The sequence below is a fragment of the Hyla sarda genome, unplaced genomic scaffold (genome assembly GCF_029499605.1).
Source record: "Hyla sarda isolate aHylSar1 unplaced genomic scaffold, aHylSar1.hap1 scaffold_492, whole genome shotgun sequence".
NCBI classification, from domain to species: Eukaryota; Metazoa; Chordata; class Amphibia; order Anura; family Hylidae; genus Hyla; species Hyla sarda.
The window spans coordinates 22,232-49,707 of record NW_026610503.1 but is presented as its reverse complement, the minus strand read 5'-3'; the positions used below and the strand labels follow the sequence as shown (position 1 = coordinate 49,707).

At 46.1% G+C, this 27,476-nt stretch overlaps 12 non-coding genes across 12 annotated transcripts; all 12 read right to left on the bottom strand.

Annotated features, from left to right (window-relative positions):
- Positions 1-1,748: 1,748 nt before the first annotated feature.
- LOC130337175 (U2 spliceosomal RNA) lies at positions 1,749-1,939 on the bottom strand. The gene has a single exon (XR_008878117.1). It is a non-coding gene; the product is annotated as a U2 spliceosomal RNA (small nuclear RNA).
- A 2,086-nt stretch (positions 1,940-4,025) lies between these two features.
- On the bottom strand, positions 4,026-4,216 carry LOC130337174 (U2 spliceosomal RNA). The gene has a single exon (XR_008878116.1). It is a non-coding gene; the product is annotated as a U2 spliceosomal RNA (small nuclear RNA).
- Positions 4,217-6,304: 2,088 nt separating this feature from the next.
- Positions 6,305-6,495, bottom strand: LOC130337173 (U2 spliceosomal RNA). Its single transcript, XR_008878115.1, has one exon. It is a non-coding gene; the product is annotated as a U2 spliceosomal RNA (small nuclear RNA).
- A 2,090-nt stretch (positions 6,496-8,585) lies between these two features.
- LOC130337172 (U2 spliceosomal RNA) lies at positions 8,586-8,776 on the bottom strand. Its single transcript, XR_008878114.1, has one exon. It is a non-coding gene; the product is annotated as a U2 spliceosomal RNA (small nuclear RNA).
- Positions 8,777-10,862: 2,086 nt separating this feature from the next.
- Positions 10,863-11,053, bottom strand: LOC130337171 (U2 spliceosomal RNA). The gene has a single exon (XR_008878113.1). It is a non-coding gene; the product is annotated as a U2 spliceosomal RNA (small nuclear RNA).
- Positions 11,054-13,135: 2,082 nt separating this feature from the next.
- LOC130337170 (U2 spliceosomal RNA) lies at positions 13,136-13,326 on the bottom strand. The gene has a single exon (XR_008878112.1). It is a non-coding gene; the product is annotated as a U2 spliceosomal RNA (small nuclear RNA).
- A 2,090-nt stretch (positions 13,327-15,416) lies between these two features.
- LOC130337116 (U2 spliceosomal RNA) lies at positions 15,417-15,607 on the bottom strand. The gene has a single exon (XR_008878071.1). It is a non-coding gene; the product is annotated as a U2 spliceosomal RNA (small nuclear RNA).
- A 2,086-nt stretch (positions 15,608-17,693) lies between these two features.
- On the bottom strand, positions 17,694-17,884 carry LOC130337167 (U2 spliceosomal RNA). The gene has a single exon (XR_008878110.1). It is a non-coding gene; the product is annotated as a U2 spliceosomal RNA (small nuclear RNA).
- A 2,087-nt stretch (positions 17,885-19,971) lies between these two features.
- LOC130337166 (U2 spliceosomal RNA) lies at positions 19,972-20,162 on the bottom strand. Its single transcript, XR_008878109.1, has one exon. It is a non-coding gene; the product is annotated as a U2 spliceosomal RNA (small nuclear RNA).
- A 2,074-nt stretch (positions 20,163-22,236) lies between these two features.
- Positions 22,237-22,427, bottom strand: LOC130337165 (U2 spliceosomal RNA). The gene has a single exon (XR_008878108.1). It is a non-coding gene; the product is annotated as a U2 spliceosomal RNA (small nuclear RNA).
- A 2,081-nt stretch (positions 22,428-24,508) lies between these two features.
- On the bottom strand, positions 24,509-24,699 carry LOC130337164 (U2 spliceosomal RNA). Its single transcript, XR_008878107.1, has one exon. It is a non-coding gene; the product is annotated as a U2 spliceosomal RNA (small nuclear RNA).
- Positions 24,700-26,782: 2,083 nt separating this feature from the next.
- LOC130337163 (U2 spliceosomal RNA) lies at positions 26,783-26,973 on the bottom strand. The gene has a single exon (XR_008878106.1). It is a non-coding gene; the product is annotated as a U2 spliceosomal RNA (small nuclear RNA).
- Positions 26,974-27,476: the final 503 nt, after the last annotated feature.

The following is a 27,476-nucleotide window of genomic DNA, read 5'->3' as shown; positions in this document are numbered from 1 at the left end:
TCCCCAAACGGTATCAAACCAACACCCACGGGAAGCTGTAAGCATAGAGGACATGCCTGCACCCCATTGGACTTACCTGTGTGGGTTAAACCCGGGTTATTTGACAACCTATGGCGGTGATGGTTCTGCTCAGGCAGAGCAGTGCTGATGCTCCTCATAAAGCTGTCGCTGCTGTGAAGGTTCTAGGTGACATCACAAATCCCTATGGTTACATACACAACAAAGCTGGGTTGTTGTTGTTTACACTCTGCAAGGCCTGTGGAAGTGAGTGACATCATAGCACTGTAGTTCTGAGGGTTCTAGATGGATGCAACAATCTCCTGTTGCTTCTATGAAGGCCATAATAGACGACATCACCAAACAGCTCCATAGTCACATACACAGCAAAGGAGAGATGTTGTTTACACCTAGTGATGTCAGTGGTATTGAGTGACATCACAGCACAGTGCTAAGGCTCCTGGGCCTGGACACAGCAGCGGCTGCAATATCTCAACGGAGAATACGTTTATATATATGTGTGTGTGTGCGCGTATATATATATATATATATATATATATATATATATATATATATATATTTCTCCGCCGAAATCACTTTTAAACCCATTTCCACCTTTTTTTCCCTTCTCTTCCTCTTACTTTTTTTTCACGTTTTTTTACGTTTTTCTCCTTTTCGCCTCTTTTCTGGGCGTATTATTCTTCTTTTTCTTCTTTTTTTTCGTCTAATGCATACCCCATCAGTGCAGCAATGCTTATTCAATACCGCCAGCAGATGGAGACACTGGGGGATAATTTTCTAAGGATTTATACTGATTTTTCCTGTCTGAATTTGTCGCACAGAAAGTTGCAGGCCAAATATGTGTGACATTTCTGCGACTTTAGCTTCTAGAGCATTTTTACAACATTATACATAGGTGCTGAATACATAAAAAGCGACTGTTCAGCGACAGACAAGTCGCATCGGCTGAAAGTAGGCCAGAATGTCAGTCCATGTTGGAGCAGGTTTAGATACAGTCTAAAGTATAGATCTCAAAGTCTGTGCACAGAATTTAGCAAGGGCCTCGCACCTTCTGATGCATCAGGTAGGTGCACAATAGCATAGCCTAACCCTCTGTACTTTGGTCTATATTGATGCGGGACATAGACAGCCAGCTGATGACCAATCCATTAGTGCAATGGATGGCTGGAAGCATTTGTCTTTGCCTTTGCAATACCACAGAAGCAATGCATGGTCAATGTACAGCAATGACACACCTGTGTGAACAGCCAGGAGACCCCCCCCCCCCATGTTATGTTACATAGTTACATAGTTAGTACGGTCGAAAAAAGACATATGTCCATCAAGTTCAACCAGGGAATTAAGGGGTAGGGGTGTGGCGCGATATTGGGGAAGGGATGAGATTTTATATTTCTTCATAAGCATTAATCTTATTTTGTCAATTAGGAACATTCAGCACCCACCCGCTATCAAGGCAGCTGCCTATCATGTCATGCCCTACCTGCACAGGTGTGCTGGCTACTCAAATGATCCAATTAAGGAGGCCATTTAGTCAGCAGCAGCAGAAGTCCTGTGCCTGGACGCTCCAACAGCGGCCAGACACAAGCAGAAGCAGAAGCAGCAGAAGCAGCAGCAGCACCACCTTTTGTTTTTTGGCTGCAGCAGCAGCAAGGCCCACAGGGCTGGCTAGCTGGCTAGCCAGCAAGCAGGTAGCAATGAAAGTAGGAATCTTTCTTTTTAACCCTGTAAGGGGGTGGTGCACTGTACCCGAAGATACTGCCATATCGGGTCAATGCATAGGGCGACGGAAGCAAGCTTCGAAATCGGCCCCCGTTCTCAAAAATCCATTTAATATATGGTCCCCAGATAGGGGACGTATCAGATATTAAACTGATAAGAACAGATACTACACTTGATCTTAGCCAAAAGGCCGAGAAGCGATAACCGTGAAAGGGGCGGGCCCAACAAGGTGCCCTTCATGGGCACTATCACTGCTTGCTGTCAGGGAGGCTGCCAGACAATTTTCCATGCACACTCTGGGCTGGGGGGCAGTCAACCACCAGTACACACAGCAGAACCTAAACCCATACCATTATTGCTAAGCAGCAAGACAGGGGCCCATTGCACTCCCACGGGGCCTTTTTAAATGCAATCCATAACCCGGATTTGCCAGGAACCCTTCTTACTCCTCCTACTTGCATGTGACACTGGGCTTAGGATCTGCATAGGAAACACACACACAAGCACACACCTACCTTTGTTGCCTGCAGATGCCTCCTTGGCTGTCCCCAAACGGTATCAAACCAACACCCACGGGAAGCTGTAAGCATAGAGGACATGCCTGCACCCCATTGGACTTACCTGTGTGGGTTAAACCCGGGTTATTTGACAACCTATGGCGGTGATGGTTCTGCTCAGGCAGAGCAGTGCTGATGCTCCTCATTAAGCTGTCGCTGCTGTGAAGGTTCTAGGTGACATCACAAATCCCTATGGTTACATACACAACAAAGCTGGGTTGTTGTTGTTTACACTCTGCAAGGCCTGTGGAAGTGAGTGACATCATAGCACTGTAGTTCTGAGGGTTCTAGATGGATGCAACAATCTCCTGTTGCTTCTATGAAGGCCATAATAGACGACATCACCAAACAGCTCCATAGTCACATACACAGCAAAGGAGAGATGTTGTTTACACCTAGTGATGTCAGTGGTATTGAGTGACATCACAGCACAGTGCTAAGGCTCCTGGGCCTGGACACAGCAGCGGCTGCAATATCTCAACGGAGAATACGTTTATATATATGTGTGTGTGCGCGTATATATATATATATATATATATATATATATATATATATATATATTTCTCCGCCGAAATCACTTTTAAACCCATTTCCACCTTTTTTTCCCTTCTCTTCCTCTTACTTTTTTTTCACGTTTTTTTACGTTTTTCTCCTTTTCGCCTCTTTTCTGGGCGTATTATTCTTCTTTTTCTTCTTTTTTTTCGTCTAATGCATACCCCATCAGTGCAGCAATGCTTATTCAATACCGCCAGCAGATGGAGACACTGGGGGATAATTTTCTAAGGATTTATACTGATTTTTCCTGTCTGAATTTGTCGCACAGAAAGTTGCAGGCCAAATATGTGTGACATTTCTGCGACTTTAGCTTCTAGAGCATTTTTACAACATTATACATAGGTGCTGAATACATAAAAAGCGACTGTTCAGCGACAGACAAGTCGCATCGGCTGAAAGTAGGCCAGAATGTCAGTCCATGTTGGAGCAGGTTTAGATACAGTCTAAAGTATAGATCTCAAAGTCTGTGCACAGAATTTAGCAAGGGCCTCGCACCTTCTGATGCATCAGGTAGGTGCACAATAGCATAGCCTAACCCTCTGTACTTTGGTCTATATTGATGCGGGACATAGACAGCCAGCTGATGACCAATCCATTAGTGCAATGGATGGCTGGAAGCATTTGTCTTTGCCTTTGCAATACCACAGAAGCAATGCATGGTCAATGTACAGCAATGACACACCTGTGTGAACAGCCAGGAGACCCCCCCCCCCATGTTATGTTACATAGTTACATAGTTAGTACGGTCGAAAAAAGACATATGTCCATCAAGTTCAACCAGGGAATTAAGGGGTAGGGGTGTGGCGCGATATTGGGGAAGGGATGAGATTTTATATTTCTTCATAAGCATTAATCTTATTTTGTCAATTAGGAACATTCAGCACCCACCCGCTATCAAGGCAGCTGCCTATCATGTCATGCCCTACCTGCACAGGTGTGCTGGCTACTCAAATGATCCAATTAAGGAGGCCATTTAGTCAGCAGCAGCAGAAGTCCTGTGCCTGGACGCTCCAACAGCGGCCAGACACAAGCAGAAGCAGAAGCAGCAGAAGCAGCAGCAGCACCACCTTTTGTTTTTTGGCTGCAGCAGCAGCAAGGCCCACAGGGCTGGCTAGCTGGCTAGCCAGCAAGCAGGTAGCAATGAAAGTAGGAATCTTTCTTTTTAACCCTGTAAGGGGGTGGTGCACTGTACCCGAAGATACTGCCATATCGGGTCAATGCATAGGGCGACGGAAGCAAGCTTCGAAATCGGCCCCCGTTCTCAAAAATCCATTTAATATATGGTCCCCAGATAGGGGACGTATCAGATATTAAACTGATAAGAACAGATACTACACTTGATCTTAGCCAAAAGGCCGAGAAGCGATAACCGTGAAAGGGGCGGGCCCAACAAGGTGCCCTTCATGGGCACTATCACTGCTTGCTGTCAGGGAGGCTGCCAGACAATTTTCCATGCACACTCTGGGCTGGGGGGCAGTCAACCACCAGTACACACAGCAGAACCTAAACCCATACCATTATTGCTAAGCAGCAAGACAGGGGCCCATTGCACTCCCACGGGGCCTTTTTAAATGCAATCCATAACCCGGATTTGCCAGGAACCCTTCTTACTCCTCCTACTTGCATGTGACACTGGGCTTAGGATCTGCATAGGAAACACACACACAAGCACACACCTACCTTTGCTGCCTGCAGATGCCTCCTTGGCTGTCCCCAAACGGTATCAAACCAACACCCACGGGAAGCTGTAAGCATAGAGGACATGCCTGCACCCCATTGGACTTACCTGTGTGGGTTAAACCCGGGTTATTTGACAACCTATGGCGGTGATGGTTCTGCTCAGGCAGAGCAGTGCTGATGCTCCTCATAAAGCTGTCGCTGCTGTGAAGGTTCTAGGTGACATCACAAATCCCTATGGTTACATACACAACAAAGCTGGGTTGTTGTTGTTTACACTCTGCAAGGCCTGTGGAAGTGAGTGACATCATAGCACTGTAGTTCTGAGGGTTCTAGATGGATGCAACAATCTCCTGTTGCTTCTATGAAGGCCATAATAGACGACATCACCAAACAGCTCCATAGTCACATACACAGCAAAGGAGAGATGTTGTTTACACCTAGTGATGTCAGTGGTATTGAGTGACATCACAGCACAGTGCTAAGGCTCCTGGGCCTGGACACAGCAGCGGCTGCAATATCTCAACGGAGAATACGTTTATATATATGTGTGTGTGTGCGCATATATATATATATATATATATATATATATATATATATATATATTTCTCCGCCGAAATCACTTTTAAACCCATTTCCACCTTTTTTTCCCTTCTCTTCCTCTTACTTTTTTTTCACGTTTTTTTACGTTTTTCTCCTTTTCGCCTCTTTTCTGGGCGTATTATTCTTCTTTTTCTTCTTTTTTTTCGTCTAATGCATACCCCATCAGTGCAGCAATGCTTATTCAATACCGCCAGCAGATGGAGACACTGGGGGATAATTTTCTAAGGATTTATACTGATTTTTCCTGTCTGAATTTGTCGCACAGAAAGTTGCAGGCCAAATATGTGTGACATTTCTGCGACTTTAGCTTCTAGAGCATTTTTACAACATTATACATAGGTGCTGAATACATAAAAAGCGACTGTTCAGCGACAGACAAGTCGCATCGGCTGAAAGTAGGCCAGAATGTCAGTCCATGTTGGAGCAGGTTTAGATACAGTCTAAAGTATAGATCTCAAAGTCTGTGCACAGAATTTAGCAAGGGCCTCGCACCTTCTGATGCATCAGGTAGGTGCACAATAGCATAGCCTAACCCTCTGTACTTTGGTCTATATTGATGCGGGACATAGACAGCCAGCTGATGACCAATCCATTAGTGCAATGGATGGCTGGAAGCATTTGTCTTTGCCTTTGCAATACCACAGAAGCAATGCATGGTCAATGTACAGCAATGACACACCTGTGTGAACAGCCAGGAGACCCCCCACCCCCCATGTTATGTTACATAGTGACATAGTTAGTACGGTCGAAAAAAGACATATGTCCATCAAGTTCAACCAGGGAATTAAGGGGTAGGGGTGTGGCGCGATATTGGGGAAGGGATGAGATTTTATATTTCTTCATAAGCATTAATCTTATTTTGTCAATTAGGAACATTCAGCACCCACCCGCTATCAAGGCAGCTGCCTATCATGTCATGCCCTACCTGCACAGGTGTGCTGGCTACTCAAATGATCCAATTAAGGAGGCCATTTAGTCAGCAGCAGCAGAAGTCCTGTGCCTGGACGCTCCAACAGCGGCCAGACACAAGCAGAAGCAGAAGCAGCAGAAGCAGCAGCAGCACCACCTTTTGTTTTTTGGCTGCAGCAGCAGCAAGGCCCACAGGGCTGGCTACCTGGCTAGCCAGCAAGCAGGTAGCAATGAAAGTAGGAATCTTTCTTTTTAACCCTGTAAGGGGGTGGTGCACTGTACCCGAAGATACTGCCATATCGGGTCAATGCATAGGGCGACGGAAGCAAGCTTCGAAATCGGCCCCCGTTCTCAAAAATCCATTTAATATATGGTCCCCAGATAGGGGACGTATCAGATATTAAACTGATAAGAACAGATACTACACTTGATCTTAGCCAAAAGGCCGAGAAGCGATAACCGTGAAAGGGGCGGGCCCAACAAGGTGCCCTTCATGGGCACTATCACTGCTTGCTGTCAGGGAGGCTGCCAGACAATTTTCCATGCACACTCTGGGCTGCGGGCAGTCAACCACCAGTACACACAGCAGAACCTAAACCCATACCATTATTGCTAAGCAGCAAGACAGGGGCCCATTGCACTCCCACGGGGCCTTTTTAAATGCAATCCATAACCCGGATTTGCCAGGAACCCTTCTTACTCCTCCTACTTGCATGTGACACTGGGTTTAGGATCTGCATAGGAAACACACACACAAGCACACACCTACATTTGTTGCCTGCAGATGCCTCCTTGGCTGTCCCCAAACGGTATCAAACCAACACCCACGGGAAGCTGTAAGCATAGAGGACATGCCTGCACCCCATTGGACTTACCTGTGTGGGTTAAACCCGGGTTATTTGACAACCTATGGCGGTGATGGTTCTGCTCAGGCAGAGTAGTGCTGATGCTCCTCATAAAGCTGTCGCTGCTGTGAAGGTTCTAGGTGACATCACAAATCCCTATGGTTACATACACAACAAAGCTGGGTTGTTGTTGTTTACACTCTGCAAGGCCTGTGGAAGTGAGTGACATCATAGCACTGTAGTTCTGAGGGTTCTAGATGGATGCAACAATCTCCTGTTGCTTCTATGAAGGCCATAATAGACGACATCACCAAACAGCTCCATAGTCACATACACAGCAAAGGAGAGATGTTGTTTACACCTAGTGATGTCAGTGGTATTGAGTGACATCACAGCACAGTGCTAAGGCTCCTGGGCCTGGACACAGCAGCGGCTGCAATATCTCAACGGAGAATACGTTTATATATATGTGTGTGTGTGCGCGTATATATATATATATATATATATATATATATATATATATATATATATTTCTCCGCCGAAATCACTTTTAAACCCATTTCCACCTTTTTTTCCCTTCTCTTCCTCTTACTTTTTTTTCACTTTTTTTTACGTTTTTCTCCTTTTCGCCTCTTTTCTGGGCGTATTATTCTTCTTTTTCTTCTTTTTTTTCGTCTAATGCATACCCCATCAGTGCAGCAATGCTTATTCAATACCGCCAGCAGATGGAGACACTGGGGGATAATTTTCTAAGGATTTATACTGATTTTTCCTGTCTGAATTTGTCGCACAGAAAGTTGCAGGCCAAATATGTGTGACATTTCTGCGACTTTAGCTTCTAGAGCATTTTTACAACATTATACATAGGTGCTGAATACATAAAAAGCGACTGTTCAGCGACAGACAAGTCGCATCGGCTGAAAGTAGGCCAGAATGTCAGTCCATGTTGGAGCAGGTTTAGATACAGTCTAAAGTATAGATCTCAAAGTCTGTGCACAGAATTTAGCAAGGGCCTCGCACCTTCTGATGCATCAGGTAGGTGCACAATAGCATAGCCTAACCCTCTGTACTTTGGTCTATATTGATGCGGGACATAGACAGCCAGCTGATGACCAATCCATTAGTGCAATGGATGGCTGGAAGCATTTGTCTTTGCCTTTGCAATACCACAGAAGCAATGCATGGTCAATGTACAGCAATGACACACCTGTGTGAACAGCCAGGAGACCCCCCCCCCCATGTTATGTTACATAGTTAGTACGGTCGAAAAAAGACATATGTCCATCAAGTTCAACCAGGGAATTAAGGGGTAGGGGTGTGGCGCGATATTGGGGAAGGGATGAGATTTTATATTTCTTCATAAGCATTAATCTTATTTTGTCAATTAGGAACATTCAGCACCCACCCGCTATCAAGGCAGCTGCCTATCATGTCATGCCCTACCTGCACAGGTGTGCTGGCTACTCAAATGATCCAATTAAGGAGGCCATTTAGTCAGCAGCAGCAGAAGTCCTGTGCCTGGACGCTCCAACAGCGGCCAGACACAAGCAGAAGCAGAAGCAGCAGAAGCAGCAGAAGCAGCAGCAGCACCACCTTTTGTTTTTTGGCTGCAGCAGCAGCAAGGCCCACCGGGCTGGCTAGCTGGCTAGCCAGCAAGCAGGTAGCAATGAAAGTAGGAATCTTTCTTTTTAACCCTGTAAGGGGGTGGTGCACTGTACCCGAAGATACTGCCATATCGGGTCAATGCATAGGGCGACGGAAGCAAGCTTCGAAATCGGCCCCCGTTCTCAAAAATCCATTTAATATATGGTCCCCAGATAGGGGACGTATCAGATATTAAACTGATAAGAACAGATACTACACTTGATCTTAGCCAAAAGGCCGAGAAGCGATAACCGTGAAAGGGGCGGGCCCAACAAGGTGCCCTTCATGGGCACTATCACTGCTTGCTGTCAGGGAGGCTGCCAGACAATTTTCCATGCACACTCTGGGCTGGGGGGCAGTCAACCACCAGTACACACAGCAGAACCTAAACCCATACCATTATTGCTAAGCAGCAAGACAGGGGCCCATTGCACTCCCACGGGGCCTTTTTAAATGCAATCCATAACCCGGATTTGCCAGGAACCCTTCTTACTCCTCCTACTTGCATGTGACACTGGGCTTAGGATCTGCATAGGAAACACACACACAAGCACACACCTACCTTTGTTGCCTGCAGATGCCTCCTTGGCTGTCCCCAAACGGTATCAAACCAACACCCACGGGAAGCTGTAAGCGTAGAGGACATGCCTGCACCCCATTGGACTTACCTGTGTGGGTTAAACCCGGGTTATTTGACAACCTATGGCGGTGATGGTTCTGCTCAGGCAGAGCAGTGCTGATGCTCCTCATAAAGCTGTCGCTGCTGTGAAGGTTCTAGGTGACATCACAAATCCCTATGGTTACATACACAACAAAGCTGGGTTGTTGTTGTTTACACTCTGCAAGGCCTGTGGAAGTGAGTGACATCATAGCACTGTAGTTCTGAGGGTTCTAGATGGATGCAACAATCTCATGTTGCTTCTATGAAGGCCATAATAGACGACATCACCAAACAGCTCCATAGTCACATACACAGCAAAGGAGAGATGTTGTTTACACCTAGTGATGTCAGTGGTATTGAGTGACATCACAGCACAGTGCTAAGGCTCCTGGGCCTGGACAAAGCAGCGGCTGCAATATCTCAACGGAGAATACGTTTATATATATGTGTGTGTGTGCGCGTATATATATATATATATATATATATATATATATATATATATTTCTCCGCCGAAATCACTTTTAAACCCATTTCCACCTTTTTTTCCCTTCTCTTCCTCTTACTTTTTTTTCACGTTTTTTTACGTTTTTCTCCTTTTCGCCTCTTTTCTGGGCGTATTATTCTTCTTTTTCTTCTTTTTTTTCGTCTAATGCATACCCCATCAGTGCAGCAATGCTTATTCAATACCGCCAGCAGATGGAGACACTGGGGGATAATTTTCTAAGGATTTATACTGATTTTTCCTGTCTGAATTTGTCGCACAGAAAGTTGCAGGCCAAATATGTGTGACATTTCTGCGACTTTAGCTTCTAGAGCATTTTTACAACATTATACATAGGTGCTGAATACATAAAAAGCGACTGTTCAGCGACAGACAAGTCGCATCGGCTGAAAGTAGGCCAGAATGTCAGTCCATGTTGGAGCAGGTTTAGATACAGTCTAAAGTATAGATCTCAAAGTCTGTGCACAGAATTTAGCAAGGGCCTCGCACCTTCTGATGCATCAGGTAGGTGCACAATAGCATAGCCTAACCCTCTGTACTTTGGTCTATATTGATGCGGGACATAGACAGCCAGCTGATGACCAATCCATTAGTGCAATGGATGGCTGGAAGCATTTGTCTTTGCCTTTGCAATACCACAGAAGCAATGCATGGTCAATGTACAGCAATGACACACCTGTGTGAACAGCCAGGAGACCCCCCCCCCCCCATGTTATGTTACATAGTGACATAGTTAGTACGGTCGAAAAAAGACATATGTCCATCAAGTTCAACCAGGGAATTAAGGGGTAGGGGTGTGGCGCGATATTGGGGAAGGGATGAGATTTTATATTTCTTCATAAGCATTAATCTTATTTTGTCAATTAGGAACATTCAGCACCCACCCGCTATCAAGGCAGCTGCCTATCATGTCATGCCCTACCTGCACAGGTGTGCTGGCTACTCAAATGATCTAATTAAGGACGCCATTTAGTCAGCAGCAGCAGAAGTCCTGTGCCTGGACGCTCCAACAGCGGCCAGACACAAGCAGAAGCAGAAGCAGCAGAAGCAGCAGCAGCACCACCTTTTGTTTTTTGGCTGCAGCAGCAGCAAGGCCCACAGGGCTGGCTACCTGGCTAGCCAGCAAGCAGGTAGCAATGAAAGTAGGAATCTTTCTTTTTAACCCTGTAAGGGGGTGGTGCACTGTACCCGAAGATACTGCCATATCGGGTCAATGCATAGGGCGACGGAAGCAAGCTTCGAAATCGGCCCCCGTTCTCAAAAATCCATTTAATATATGGTCCCCAGATAGGGGACGTATCAGATATTAAACTGATAAGAACAGATACTACACTTGATCTTAGCCAAAAGGCCGAGAAGCGATAACCGTGAAAGGGGCGGGCCCAACAAGGTGCCCTTCATGGGCACTATCACTGCTTGCTGTCAGGGAGGCTGCCAGACAATTTTCCATGCACACTCTGGGCTGGGGGGCAGTCAACCACCAGTACACACAGCAGAACCTAAACCCATACCATTATTGCTAAGCAGCAAGACAGGGGCCCATTGCACTCCCACGGGGCCTTTTTAAATGCAATCCATAACCCGGATTTGCCAGGAACCCTTCTTACTCCTCCTACTTGCATGTGACACTGGGCTTAGGATCTGCATAGGAAACACACACACAAGCACACACCTACCTTTGTTGCCTGCAGATGCCTCCTTGGCTGTCCCCAAACGGTATCAAACCAACACCCACGGAAAGCTGTAAGCATAGAGGACATGCCTGCACCCCATTGGACTTACCTGTGTGGGTTAAACCCGGGTTATTTGACAACCTATGGCGGTGATGGTTCTGCTCAGGCAGAGCAGTGCTGATGCTCCTCATAAAGCTGTCGCTGCTGTGAAGGTTCTAGGTGACATCACAAATCCCTATGGTTACATACACAACAAAGCTGGGTTGTTGTTGTTTACACTCTGCAAGGCCTGTGGAAGTGAGTGACATCATAGCACTGTAGTTCTGAGGGTTCTAGATGGATGCAACAATCTCCTGTTGCTTCTATGAAGGCCATAATAGACGACATCACCAAACAGCTCCATAGTCACATACACAGCAAAGGAGAGATGTTGTTTACACCTAGTGATGTCAGTGGTATTGAGTGACATCACAGCACAGTGCTAAGGCTCCTGGGCCTGGACACAGCAGCGGCTGCAATATCTCAACGGAGAATACGTTTATATATATGTGTGTGTGTGCGCGTATATATATATATATATATATATATATATATATATATTTCTCCGCCGAAATCACTTTTAAACCCATTTCCACCTTTTTTTCCCTTCTCTTCCTCTTACTTTTTTTTCACGTTTTTTTTACGTTTTTCTCCTTTTCGCCTCTTTTCTGGGCGTATTATTCTTCTTTTTCTTCTTTTTTTTCGTCTAATGCATACCCCATCAGTGCAGCAATGCTTATTCAATACCGCCAGCAGATGGAGACACTGGGGGATAATTTTCTAAGGATTTATACTGATTTTTCCTGTCTGAATTTGTCGCACAGAAAGTTGCAGGCCAAATATGTGTGACATTTCTGCGACTTTAGCTTCTAGAGCATTTTTACAACATTATACATAGGTGCTGAATACATAAAAAGCGACTGTTCAGCGACAGACAAGTCGCATCGGCTGAAAGTAGGCCAGAATGTCAGTCCATGTTGGAGCAGGTTTAGATACAGTCTAAAGTATAGATCTCAAAGTCTGTGCACAGAATTTAGCAAGGGCCTCGCACCTTCTGATGCATCAGGTAGGTGCACAATAGCATAGCCTAACCCTCTGTACTTTGGTCTATATTGATGCGGGACATAGACAGCCAGCTGATGACCAATCCATTAGTGCAATGGATGGCTGGAAGCATTTGTCTTTGCCTTTGCAATACCACAGAAGCAATGCATGGTCAATGTACAGCAATGACACACCTGTGTGAACAGCCAGGAGACCCCCCCCCCCCATGTTATGTTACATAGTTACATAGTTAGTACGGTCGAAAAAAGACATATGTCCATCAAGTTCAACCAGGGAATTAAGGGGTAGGGGTGTGGCGCGATATTGGGGAAGGGATGAGATTTTATATTTCTTCATAAGCATTAATCTTATTTTGTCAATTAGGAACATTCAGCACCCACCCGCTATCAAGGCAGCTGCCTATCATGTCATGCCCTACCTGCACAGGTGTGCTGGCTACTCAAATGATCCAATTAAGGAGGCCATTTAGTCAGCAGCAGCAGAAGTCCTGTGCCTGGACGCTCCAACAGCGGCCAGACACAAGCAGAAGCAGAAGCAGCAGAAGCAGCAGCAGCACCACCTTTTGTTTTTTGGCTGCAGCAGCAGCAAGGCCCACAGGGCTGGCTAGCTGGCTAGCCAGCAAGCAGGTAGCAATGAAAGTAGGAATCTTTCTTTTTAACCCTGTAAGGGGGTGGTGCACTGTACCCGAAGATACTGCCATATCGGGTCAATGCATAGGGCGACGGAAGCAAGCTTCGAAATCGGCCCCCGTTCTCAAAAATCCATTTAATATATGGTCCCCAGATAGGGGACGTATCAGATATTAAACTGATAAGAACAGATACTACACTTGATCTTAGCCAAAAGGCCGAGAAGCGATAACCGTGAAAGGGGCGGGCCCAACAAGGTGCCCTTCATGGGCACTATCACTGCTTGCTGTCAGGGAGGCTGCCAGACAATTTTCCATGCACACTCTGGGCTGGGGGGCAGTCAACCACCAGTACACACAGCAGAACCTAAACCCATACCATTATTGCTAAGCAGCAAGACAGGGGCCCATTGCACTCCCACGGGGCCTTTTTAAATGCAATCCATAACCCGGATTTGCCAGGAACCCTTCTTACTCCTCCTACTTGCATGTGACACTGGGCTTAGGATCTGCATAGGAAACACACACACAAGCACACACCTACCTTTGTTGCCTGCAGATGCCTCCTTGGCTGTCCCCAAACGGTATCAAACCAACACCCACGGGAAGCTGTAAGCATAGAGGACATGCCTGCACCCCATTGGACTTACCTGTGTGGGTTAAACCCGGGTTATTTGACAACCTATGGCGGTGATGGTTCTGCTCAGGCAGAGCAGTGCTGATGCTCCTCATAAAGCTGTCGCTGCTGTGAAGGTTCTAGGTGACATCACAAATCCCTATGGTTACATACACAACAAAGCTGGGTTGTTGTTGTTTACACTCTGCAAGGCCTGTGGAAGTGAGTGACATCATAGCACTGTAGTTCTGAGGGTTCTAGATGGATGCAACAATCTCCTGTTGCTTCTATGAAGGCCATAATAGACGACATCACCAAACAGCTCCATAGTCACATACACAGCAAAGGAGAGATGTTGTTTACACCTAGTGATGTCAGTGGTATTGAGTGACATCACAGCACAGTGCTAAGGCTCCTGGGCCTGGACACAGCAGCGGCTGCAATATCTCAACGGAGAATACGTTTATATATATGTGTGTGTGTGCGCGTATATATATATATATATATATATATATATATATATATATATATTTCTCCGCCGAAATCACTTTTAAACCCATTTCCACCTTTTTTTCCCTTCTCTTCCTCTTACTTTTTTTTCACGTTTTTTTACGTTTTTCTCCTTTTCGCCTCTTTTCTGGGCGTATTATTCTTCTTTTTCTTCTTTTTTTTCGTCTAATGCATACCCCATCAGTGCAGCAATGCTTATTCAATACCGCCAGCAGATGGAGACACTGGGGGATAATTTTCTAAGGATTTATACTGATTTTTCCTGTCTGAATTTGTCGCACAGAAAGTTGCAGGCCAAATATGTGTGACATTTCTGCGACTTTAGCTTCTAGAGCATTTTTACAACATTATACATAGGTGCTGAATACATAAAAAGCGACTGTTCAGCGACAGACAAGTCGCATCGGCTGAAAGTAGGCCAGAATGTCAGTCCATGTTGGAGCAGGTTTAGATACAGTCTAAAGTATAGATCTCAAAGTCTGTGCACAGAATTTAGCAAGGGCCTCGCACCTTCTGATGCATCAGGTAGGTGCACAATAGCATAGCCTAACCCTCTGTACTTTGGTCTATATTGATGCGGGACATAGACAGCCAGCTGATGACCAATCCATTAGTGCAATGGATGGCTGGAAGCATTTGTCTTTGCCTTTGCAATACCACAGAAGCAATGCATGGTCAATGTACAGCAATGACACACCTGTGTGAACAGCCAGGAGACCCCCCCCCCCCCCCATGTTATGTTACATAGTTACATAGTTAGTACGGTCGAAAAAAGACATATGTCCATCAAGTTCAACCAGGGAATTAAGGGGTAGGGGTGTGGCGCGATATTGGGGAAGGGATGAGATTTTATATTTCTTCATAAGCATTAATCTTATTTTGTCAATTAGGAACATTCAGCACCCACCCGCTATCAAGGCAGCTGCCTATCATGTCATGCCCTACCTGCACAGGTGTGCTGGCTACTCAAATGATCCAATTAAGGAGGCCATTTAGTCAGCAGCAGCAGAAGTCCTGTGCCTGGACGCTCCAACAGCGGCCAGACACAAGCAGAAGCAGAAGCAGCAGAAGCAGCAGCAGCACCACCTTTTGTTTTTTGGCTGCAGCAGCAGCAAGGCCCACCGGGCTGGCTAGCTGGCTAGCCAGCAAGCAGGTAGCAATGAAAGTAGGAATCTTTCTTTTTAACCCTGTAAGGGGGTGGTGCACTGTACCCGAAGATACTGCCATATCGGGTCAATGCATAGGGCGACGGAAGCAAGCTTCAAAATCGGCCCCCGTTCTCAAAAATCCATTTAATATATGGTCCCCAGATAGGGGACGTATCAGATATTAAACTGATAAGAACAGATACTACACTTGATCTTAGCCAAAAGGCCGAGAAGCGATAACCGTGAAAGGGGCGGGCCCAACAAGGTGCCCTTCATGGGCACTATCACTGCTTGCTGTCAGGGAGGCTGCCAGACAATTTTCCATGCACACTCTGGGCTGGGGGGCAGTCAACCACCAGTACACACAGCAGAACCTAAACCCATACCATTATTGCTAAGCAGCAAGACAGGGGCCCATTGCACTCCCACGGGGCCTTTTTAAATGCAATCCATAACCCGGATTTGCCAGGAACCCTTCTTACTCCTCCTACTTGCATGTGACACTGGGCTTAGGATCTGCATAGGAAACACACACACAAGCACACACCTACCTTTGTTGCCTGCAGATGCCTCCTTGGCTGTCCCCAAACGGTATCAAACCAACACCCACGGGAAGCTGTAAGCATAGAGGACATGCCTGCACCCCATTGGACTTACCTGTGTGGGTTAAACCCGGGTTATTTGACAACCTATGGCGGTGATGGTTCTGCTCAGGCAGAGCAGTGCTGATGCTCCTCATAAAGCTGTCGCTGCTGTGAAGGTTCTAGGTGACATCACAAATCCCTATGGTTACATACACAACAAAGCTGGGTTGTTGTTGTTTACACTCTGCAAGGCCTGTGGAAGTGAGTGACATCATAGCACTGTAGTTCTGAGGGTTCTAGATGGATGCAACAATCTCCTGTTGCTTCTATGAAGGCCATAATAGACGACATCACCAAACAGCTCCATAGTCACATACACAGCAAAGGAGAGATGTTGTTTACACCTAGTGATGTCAGTGGTATTGAGTGACATCACAGCACAGTGCTAAGGCTCCTGGGCCTGGACACAGCAGCGGCTGCAATATCTCAACGGAGAATACGTTTATATATATGTGTGTGTGTGCGCGTATATATATATATATATATATATATATATATATATATATATTTCTCCGCCGAAATCACTTTTAAACCCATTTCCACCTTTTTTTCCCTTCTCTTCCTCTTACTTTTTTTTCACGTTTTTTTACGTTTTTCTCCTTTTCGCCTCTTTTCTGGGCGTATTATTCTTCTTTTTCTTCTTTTTTTTCGTCTAATGCATACCCCATCAGTGCAGCAATGCTTATTCAATACCGCCAGCAGATGGAGACACTGGGGGATAATTTTCTAAGGATTTATACTGATTTTTCCTGTCTGAATTTGTCGCACAGAAAGTTGCAGGCCAAATATGTGTGACATTTCTGCGACTTTAGCTTCTAGAGCATTTTTACAACATTATACATAGGTGCTGAATACATAAAAAGCGACTGTTCAGCGACAGACAAGTCGCATCGGCTGAAAGTAGGCCAGAATGTCAGTCCATGTTGGAGCAGGTTTAGATACAGTCTAAAGTATAGATCTCAAAGTCTGTGCACAGAATTTAGCAAGGGCCTCGCACCTTCTGATGCATCAGGTAGGTGCACAATAGCATAGCCTAACCCTCTGTACTTTGGTCTATATTGATGCGGGACATAGACAGCCAGCTGATGACCAATCCATTAGTGCAATGGATGGCTGGAAGCATTTGTCTTTGCCTTTGCAATACCACAGAAGCAATGCATGGTCAATGTACAGCAATGACACACCTGTGTGAACAGCCAGGAGACCCCCCCCCCCCCATGTTATGTTACATAGTTACATAGTTAGTACGGTCGAAAAAAGACATATGTCCATCAAGTTCAACCAGGGAATTAAGGGGTAGGGGTGTGGCGCGATATTGGGGAAGGGATGAGATTTTATATTTCTTCATAAGCATTAATCTTATTTTGTCAATTAGGAACATTCAGCACCCACCCGCTATCAAGGCAGCTGCCTATCATGTCATGCCCTACCTGCACAGGTGTGCTGGCTACTCAAATGATCCAATTAAGGAGGCCATTTAGTCAGCAGCAGCAGAAGTCCTGTGCCTGGACGCTCCAACAGCGGCCAGACACAAGCAGAAGCAGAAGCAGCAGAAGCAGCAGCAGCACCACCTTTTGTTTTTTGGCTGCAGCAGCAGCAAGGCCCACAGGGCTGGCTAGCTGGCTAGCCAGCAAGCAGGTAGCAATGAAAGTAGGAATCTTTCTTTTTAACCCTGTAAGGGGGTGGTGCACTGTACCCGAAGATACTGCCATATCGGGTCAATGCATAGGGCGACGGAAGCAAGCTTCGAAATCGGCCCCCGTTCTCAAAAATCCATTTAATATATGGTCCCCAGATAGGGGACGTATCAGATATTAAACTGATAAGAACAGATACTACACTTGATCTTAGCCAAAAGGCCGAGAAGCGATAACCGTGAAAGGGGCGGGCCCAACAAGGTGCCCTTCATGGGCACTATCACTGCTTGCTGTCAGGGAGGCTGCCAGACAATTTTCCATGCACACTCTGGGCTGGGGGGCAGTCAACCACCAGTACACACAGCAGAACCTAAACCCATACCATTATTGCTAAGCAGCAAGACAGGGGCCCATTGCACTCCCACGGGGCCTTTTTAAATGCAATCCATAACCCGGATTTGCCAGGAACCCTTCTTACTCCTCCTACTTGCATGTGACACTGGGCTTAGGATCTGCATAGGAAACACACACACAAGCACACACCTACCTTTGTTGCCTGCAGATGCCTCCTTGGCTGTCCCCAAACGGTATCAAACCAACACCCACGGGAAGCTGTAAGCATAGAGGACATGCCTGCACCCCATTGGACTTACCTGTGTGGGTTAAACCCGGGTTATTTGACAACCTATGGCGGTGATGGTTCTGCTCAGGCAGAGCAGTGCTGATGCTCCTCATAAAGCTGTCGCTGCTGTGAAGGTTCTAGGTGACATCACAAATCCCTATGGTTACATACACAACAAAGCTGGGTTGTTGTTGTTTACACTCTGCAAGGCCTGTGGAAGTGAGTGACATCATAGCACTGTAGTTCTGAGGGTTCTAGATGGATGCAACAATCTCCTGTTGCTTCTATGAAGGCCATAATAGACGACATCACCAAACAGCTCCATAGTCACATACACAGCAAAGGAGAGATGTTGTTTACACCTAGTGATGTCAGTGGTATTGAGTGACATCACAGCACAGTGCTAAGGCTCCTGGGCCTGGACACAGCAGCGGCTGCAATATCTCAACGGAGAATACGTTTATATATATGTGTGTGTGTGCGCGTATATATATATATATATATATATATATATATATATATATATATATTCTCCGCCGAAATCACTTTTAAACCCATTTCCACCTTTTTTTCCCTTCTCTTCCTCTTACTTTTTTTTCACGTTTTTTTACGTTTTTCTCCTTTTCGCCTCTTTTCTGGGCGTATTATTCTTCTTTTTCTTCTTTTTTTTCGTCTAATGCATACCCCATCAGTGCAGCAATGCTTATTCAATACCGCCAGCAGATGGAGACACTGGGGGATAATTTTCTAAGGATTTATACTGATTTTTCCTGTCTGAATTTGTCGCACAGAAAGTTGCAGGCCAAATATGTGTGACATTTCTGCGACTTTAGCTTCTAGAGCATTTTTACAACATTATACATAGGTGCTGAATACATAAAAAGCGACTGTTCAGCGACAGACAAGTCGCATCGGCTGAAAGTAGGCCAGAATGTCAGTCCATGTTGGAGCAGGTTTAGATACAGTCTAAAGTATAGATCTCAAAGTCTGTGCACAGAATTTAGCAAGGGCCTCGCACCTTCTGATGCATCAGGTAGGTGCACAATAGCATAGCCTAACCCTCTGTACTTTGGTCTATATTGATGCGGGACATAGACAGCCAGCTGATGACCAATCCATTAGTGCAATGGATGGCTGGAAGCATTTGTCTTTGCCTTTGCAATACCACAGAAGCAATGCATGGTCAATGTACAGCAATGACACACCTGTGTGAACAGCCAGGAGACCCCCCCCCCCATGTTATGTTACATAGTTACATAGTTAGTACGGTCGAAAAAAGACATATGTCCATCAAGTTCAACCAGGGAATTAAGGGGTAGGGGTGTGGCGCGATATTGGGGAAGGGATGAGATTTTATATTTCTTCATAAGCATTAATCTTATTTTGTCAATTAGGAACATTCAGCACCCACCCGCTATCAAGGCAGCTGCCTATCATGTCATGCCCTACCTGCACAGGTGTGCTGGCTACTCAAATGATCCAATTAAGGAGGCCATTTAGTCAGCAGCAGCAGAAGTCCTGTGCCTGGACGCTCCAACAGCGGCCAGACACAAGCAGAAGCAGAAGCAGCAGAAGCAGCAGCAGCACCACCTTTTGTTTTTTGGCTGCAGCAGCAGCAAGGCCCACAGGGCTGGCTAGCTGGCTAGCCAGCAAGCAGGTAGCAATGAAAGTAGGAATCTTTCTTTTTAACCCTGTAAGGGGGTGGTGCACTGTACCCGAAGATACTGCCATATCGGGTCAATGCATAGGGCGACGGAAGCAAGCTTCGAAATCGGCCCCCGTTCTCAAAAATCCATTTAATATATGGTCCCCAGATAGGGGACGTATCAGATATTAAACTGATAAGAACAGATACTACACTTGATCTTAGCCAAAAGGCCGAGAAGCGATAACCGTGAAAGGGGCGGGCCCAACAAGGTGCCCTTCATGGGCACTATCACTGCTTGCTGTCAGGGAGGCTGCCAGACAATTTTCCATGCACACTCTGGGCTGGGGGGCAGTCAACCACCAGTACACACAGCAGAACCTAAACCCATACCATTATTGCTAAGCAGCAAGACAGGGGCCCATTGCACTCCCACGGGGCCTTTTTAAATGCAATCCATAACCCGGATTTGCCAGGAACCCTTCTTACTCCTCCTACTTGCATGTGACACTGGGCTTAGGATCTGCATAGGAAACACACACACAAGCACACACCTACCTTTGTTGCCTGCAGATGCCTCCTTGGCTGTCCCCAAACGGTATCAAACCAACACCCACGGGAAGCTGTAAGCATAGAGGACATGCCTGCACCCCATTGGACTTACCTGTGTGGGTTAAACCCGGGTTATTTGACAACCTATGGCAGTGATGGTTCTGCTCAGGCAGAGCAGTGCTGATGCTCCTCATAAAGCTGTCGCTGCTGTGAAGGTTCTAGGTGACATCACAAATCCCTATGGTTACATACACAACAAAGCTGGGTTGTTGTTGTTTACACTCTGCAAGGCCTGTGGAAGTGAGTGACATCATAGCACTGTAGTTCTGAGGGTTCTAGATGGATGCAACAATCTCCTGTTGCTTCTATGAAGGCCATAATAGACGACATCACCAAACAGCTCCATAGTCACATACACAGCAAAGGAGAGATGTTGTTTACACCTAGTGATGTCAGTGGTATTGAGTGACATCACAGCACAGTGCTAAGGCTCCTGGGCCTGGACACAGCAGCGGCTGCAATATCTCAACGGAGAATACGTTTATATATATGTGTGTGTGTGCGCGTATATATATATATATATATATATATATATATTTCTCCGCCGAAATCACTTTTAAACCCATTTCCACCTTTTTTTCCCTTCTCTTCCTCTTACTTTTTTTTCACGTTTTTTTACGTTTTTCTCCTTTTCGCCTCTTTTCTGGGCGTATTATTCTTCTTTTTCTTCTTTTTTTTCGTCTAATGCATACCCCATCAGTGCAGCAATGCTTATTCAATACCGCCAGCAGATGGAGACACTGGGGGATAATTTTCTAAGGATTTATACTGATTTTTCCTGTCTGAATTTGTCGCACAGAAAGTTGCAGGCCAAATATGTGTGACATTTCTGCGACTTTAGCTTCTAGAGCATTTTTACAACATTATACATAGGTGCTGAATACATAAAAAGCGACTGTTCAGCGACAGACAAGTCGCATCGGCTGAAAGTAGGCCAGAATGTCAGTCCATGTTGGAGCAGGTTTAGATACAGTCTAAAGTATAGATCTCAAAGTCTGTGCACAGAATTTAGCAAGGGCCTCGCACCTTCTGATGCATCAGGTAGGTGCACAATAGCATAGCCTAACCCTCTGTACTTTGGTCTATATTGATGCGGGACATAGACAGCCAGCTGATGACCAATCCATTAGTGCAATGGATGGCTGGAAGCATTTGTCTTTGCCTTTGCAATACCACAGAAGCAATGCATGGTCAATGTACAGCAATGACACACCTGTGTGAACAGCCAGGAGACCCCCCCCCCCATGTTATGTTACATAGTTACATAGTTAGTACGGTCGAAAAAAGACATATGTCCATCAAGTTCAACCAGGGAATTAAGGGGTAGGGGTGTGGCGCGATATTGGGGAAGGGATGAGATTTTATATTTCTTCATAAGCATTAATCTTATTTTGTCAATTAGGAACATTCAGCACCCACCCGCTATCAAGGCAGCTGCCTATCATGTCATGCCCTACCTGCACAGGTGTGCTGGCTACTCAAATGATCCAATTAAGGAGGCCATTTAGTCAGCAGCAGCAGAAGTCCTGTGCCTGGACGCTCCAACAGCGGCCAGACACAAGCAGAAGCAGAAGCAGCAGAAGCAGCAGCAGCACCACCTTTTGTTTTTTGGCTGCAGCAGCAGCAAGGCCCACAGGGCTGGCTAGCTGGCTAGCCAGCAAGCAGGTAGCAATGAAAGTAGGAATCTTTCTTTTTAACCCTGTAAGGGGGTGGTGCACTGTACCCGAAGATACTGCCATATCGGGTCAATGCATAGGGCGACGGAAGCAAGCTTCGAAATCGGCCCCCGTTCTCAAAAATCCATTTAATATATGGTCCCCAGATAGGGGACGTATCAGATATTAAACTGATAAGAACAGATACTACACTTGATCTTAGCCAAAAGGCCGAGAAGCGATAACCGTGAAAGGGGCGGGCCCAACAAGGTGCCCTTCATGGGCACTATCACTGCTTGCTGTCAGGGAGGCTGCCAGACAATTTTCCATGCACACTCTGGGCTGGGGGGCAGTCAACCACCAGTACACACAGCAGAACCTAAACCCATACCATTATTGCTAAGCAGCAAGACAGGGGCCCATTGCACTCCCACGGGGCCTTTTTAAATGCAATCCATAACCCGGATTTGCCAGGAACCCTTCTTACTCCTCCTACTTGCATGTGACACTGGGCTTAGGATCTGCATAGGAAACACACACACAAGCACACACCTACCTTTGTTGCCTGCAGATGCCTCCTTGGCTGTCCCCAAACGGTATCAAACCAACACCCACGGGAAGCTGTAAGCATAGAGGACATGCCTGCACCCCATTGGACTTACCTGTGTGGGTTAAACCCGGGTTATTTGACAACCTATGGCGGTGATGGTTCTGCTCAGGCAGAGCAGTGCTGATGCTCCTCATAAAGCTGTCGCTGCTGTGAAGGTTCTAGGTGACATCACAAATCCCTATGGTTACATACACAACAAAGCTGGGTTGTTGTTGTTTACACTCTGCAAGGCCTGTGGAAGTGAGTGACATCATAGCACTGTAGTTCTGAGGGTTCTAGATGGATGCAACAATCTCCTGTTGCTTCTATGAAGGCCATAATAGACGACATCACCAAACAGCTCCATAGTCACATACACAGCAAAGGGGAGATGTTGTTTACACCTAGTGATGTCAGTGGTATTGAGTGACATCACAGCACAGTGCTAAGGCTCCTGGGCCTGGACACAGCAGCGGCTGCAATATCTCAACGGAGAATACGTTTATATATATGTGTGTGTGTGCGCGTATATATATATATATATATATATATATATATATATATATATATATTTCTCCGCCGAAATCACTTTTAAACCCATTTCCACCTTTTTTTCCCTTCTCTTCCTCTTACTTTTTTTACGTTTTTTTACGTTTTTCTCCTTTTCGCCTCTTTTCTGGGCGTATTATTCTTCTTTTTCTTCTTTTTTTTCGTCTAATGGATACCCCATCAGTGCAGCAATGCTTATTCAATACCGCCAGCAGATGGAGACACTGGGGGATAATTTTCTAAGGATTTATACTGATTTTTCCTGTCTGAATTTGTCGCACAGAAAGTTGCAGGCCAAATATGTGTGACATTTCTGCGACTTTAGCTTCTAGAGCATTTTTACAACATTATACATAGGTGCTGAATACATAAAAAGCGACTGTTCAGCGACAGACAAGTCGCATCGGCTGAAAGTAGGCCAGAATGTCAGTCCATGTTGGAGCAGGTTTAGATACAGTCTAAAGTATAGATCTCAAAGTCTGTGCACAGAATTTAGCAAGGGCCTCGCACCTTCTGATGCATCAGGTAGGTGCACAATAGCATAGCCTAACCCTCTGTACTTTGGTCTATATTGATGCGGGACATAGACAGCCAGCTGATGACCAATCCATTAGTGCAATGGATGGCTGGAAGCATTTGTCTTTGCCTTTGCAATACCACAGAAGCAATGCATGGTCAATGTACAGCAATGACACACCTGTGTGAACAGCCAGGAGACCCCCCCCCCCCCCCATGTTATGTTACATAGTTACATAGTTAGTACGGTCGAAAAAAGACATATGTCCATCAAGTTCAACCAGGGAATTAAGGGGTAGGGGTGTGGCGCGATATTGGGGAAGGGATGAGATTTTATATTTCTTCATAAGCATTAATCTTATTTTGTCAATTAGGAACATTCAGCACCCACCCGCTATCAAGGCAGCTGCCTATCATGTCATGCCCTACCTGCACAGGTGTGCTGGCTACTCAAATGATCCAATTAAGGAGGCCATTTAGTCAGCAGCAGCAGAAGTCCTGTGCCTGGACGCTCCAACAGCGGCCAGACACAAGCAGAAGCAGAAGCAGCAGCAGCACCACCTTTTGTTTTTTGGCTGCAGCAGCAGCAAGGCCCACAGGGCTGGCTAGCTGGCTAGCCAGCAAGCAGGTAGCAATGAAAGTAGGAATCTTTCTTTTTAACCCTGTAAGGGGGTGGTGCACTGTACCCGAAGATACTGCCATATCGGGTCAATGCATAGGGCGACGGAAGCAAGCTTCGAAATCGGCCCCCGTTCTCAAAAATCCATTTAATATATGGTCCCCAGATAGGGGACGTATCAGATATTAAACTGATAAGAACAGATACTACACTTGATCTTAGCCAAAAGGCCGAGAAGCGATAACCGTGAAAGGGGCGGGCCCAACAAGGTGCCCTTCATGGGCACTATCACTGCTTGCTGTCAGGGAGGCTGCCAGACAATTTTCCATGCACACTCTGGGCTGGGGGGCAGTCAACCACCAGTACACACAGCAGAACCTAAACCCATACCATTATTGCTAAGCAGCAAGACAGGGGCCCATTGCACTCCCACGGGGCCTTTTTAAATGCAATCCATAACCCGGATTTGCCAGGAACCCTTCTTACTCCTCCTACTTGCATGTGACACTGGGCTTAGGATCTGCATAGGAAACACACACACAAGCACACACCTACCTTTGTTGCCTGCAGATGCCTCCTTGGCTGTCCCCAAACGGTATCAAACCAACACCCACGGGAAGCTGTAAGCATAGAGGACATGCCTGCACCCCATTGGACTTACCTGTGTGGGTTAAACCCGGGTTATTTGACAACCTATGGCGGTGATGGTTCTGCTCAGGCAGAGCAGTGCTGATGCTCCTCATAAAGCTGTCGCTGCTGTGAAGGTTCTAGGTGACATCACAAATCCCTATGGTTACATACACAACAAAGCTGGGTTGTTGTTGTTTACACTCTGCAAGGCCTGTGGAAGTGAGTGACATCATAGCACTGTAGTTCTGAGGGTTCTAGATGGATGCAACAATCTCCTGTTGCTTCTATGAAGGCCATAATAGACGACATCACCAAACAGCTCCATAGTCACATACACAGCAAAGGAGAGATGTTGTTTACACCTAGTGATGTCAGTGGTATTGAGTGACATCACAGCACAGTGCTAAGGCTCCTGGGCCTGGACACAGCAGCGGCTGCAATATCTCAACGGAGAATACGTTTATATATATGTGTGTGTGTGCGTGTATATATATATATATATATATATATATATATATATATATATATATATTTCTCCGCCGAAATCACTTTTAAACCCATTTCCACCTTTTTTTCCCTTCTCTTCCTCTTACTTTTTTTTCACGTTTTTTTACGTTTTTCTCCTTTTCGCCTCTTTTCTGGGCGTATTATTCTTCTTTTTCTTCTTTTTTTTCGTCTAATGCATACCCCATCAGTGCAGCAATGCTTATTCAATACCGCCAGCAGATGGAGACACTGGGGGATAATTTTCTAAGGATTTATACTGATTTTTCCTGTCTGAATTTGTCGCACAGAAAGTTGCAGGCCAAATATGTGTGACATTTCTGCGACTTTAGCTTCTAGAGCATTTTTACAACATTATACATAGGTGCTGAATACATAAAAAGCGACTGTTCAGCGACAGACAAGTCGCATCGGCTGAAAGTAGGCCAGAATGTCAGTCCATGTTGGAGCAGGTTTAGATACAGTCTAAAGTATAGATCTCAAAGTCTGTGCACAGAATTTAGCAAGGGCCTCGCACCTTCTGATGCATCAGGTAGGTGCACAATAGCATAGCCTAACCCTCTGTACTTTGGTCTATATTGATGCGGGACATAGACAGCCAGCTGATGACCAATCCATTAGTGCAATGGATGGCTGGAAGCATTTGTCTTTGCCTTTGCAATACCACAGAAGCAATGCATGGTCAATGTACAGCAATGACACACCTGTGTGAACAGCCAGGAGACCCCCCCCCCCCCATGTTATGTTACATAGTTACATAGTTAGTACGGTCGAAAAAAGACATATGTCCATCAAGTTCAACCAGGGAATTAAGGGGTAGGGGTGTGGCGCGATATTGGGGAAGGGATGAGATTTTATATTTCTTCATAAGCATTAATCTTATTTTGTCAATTAGGAACATTCAGCACCCACCCGCTATCAAGGCAGCTGCCTATCATGTCATGCCCTACCTGCACAGGTGTGCTGGCTACTCAAATGATCCAATTAAGGAGGCCATTTAGTCAGCAGCAGCAGAAGTCCTGTGCCTGGACGCTCCAACAGCGGCCAGACACAAGCAGAAGCAGAAGCAGCAGAAGCACCACCTTTTGTTTTTTGGCTGCAGCAGCAGCAAGGCCCACAGGGCTGGCTAGCTGGCTAGCCAGCAAGCAGGTAGCAATGAAAGTAGGAATCTTTCTTTTTAACCCTGTAAGGGGGTGGTGCACTGTACCCGAAGATACTGCCATATCGGGTCAATGCATAGGGCGACGGAAGCAAGCTTCGAAATCGGCCCCCGTTCTCAAAAATCCATTTAATATATGGTCCCCAGATAGGGGACGTATCAGATATTAAACTGATAAGAACAGATACTACACTTGATCTTAGCCAAAAGGCCGAGAAGCGATAACCGTGAAAGGGGCGGGCCCAACAAGGTGCCCTTCATGGGCACTATCACTGCTTGCTGTCAGGGAGGCTGCCAGACAATTTTCCATGCACACTCTGGGCTGGGGGGCAGTCAACCACCAGTACACACAGCAGAACCTAAACCCATACCATTATTGCTAAGCAGCAAGACAGGGGCCCATTGCACTCCCACGGGGCCTTTTTAAATGCAATCCATAACCCGGATTTGCCAGGAACCCTTCTTACTCCTCCTACTTGCATGTGACACTGGGCTTAGGATCTGCATAGGAAACACACACACAAGCACACACCTACCTTTGTTGCCTGCAGATGCCTCCTTGGCTGTCCCCAAACGGTATCAAACCAACACCCACGGGAAGCTGTAAGCATAGAGGACATGCCTGCACCCCATTGGACTTACCTGTGTGGGTTAAACCCGGGTTATTTGACAACCTATGGCGGTGATGGTTCTGCTCAGGCAGAGCAGTGCTGATGCTCCTCATAA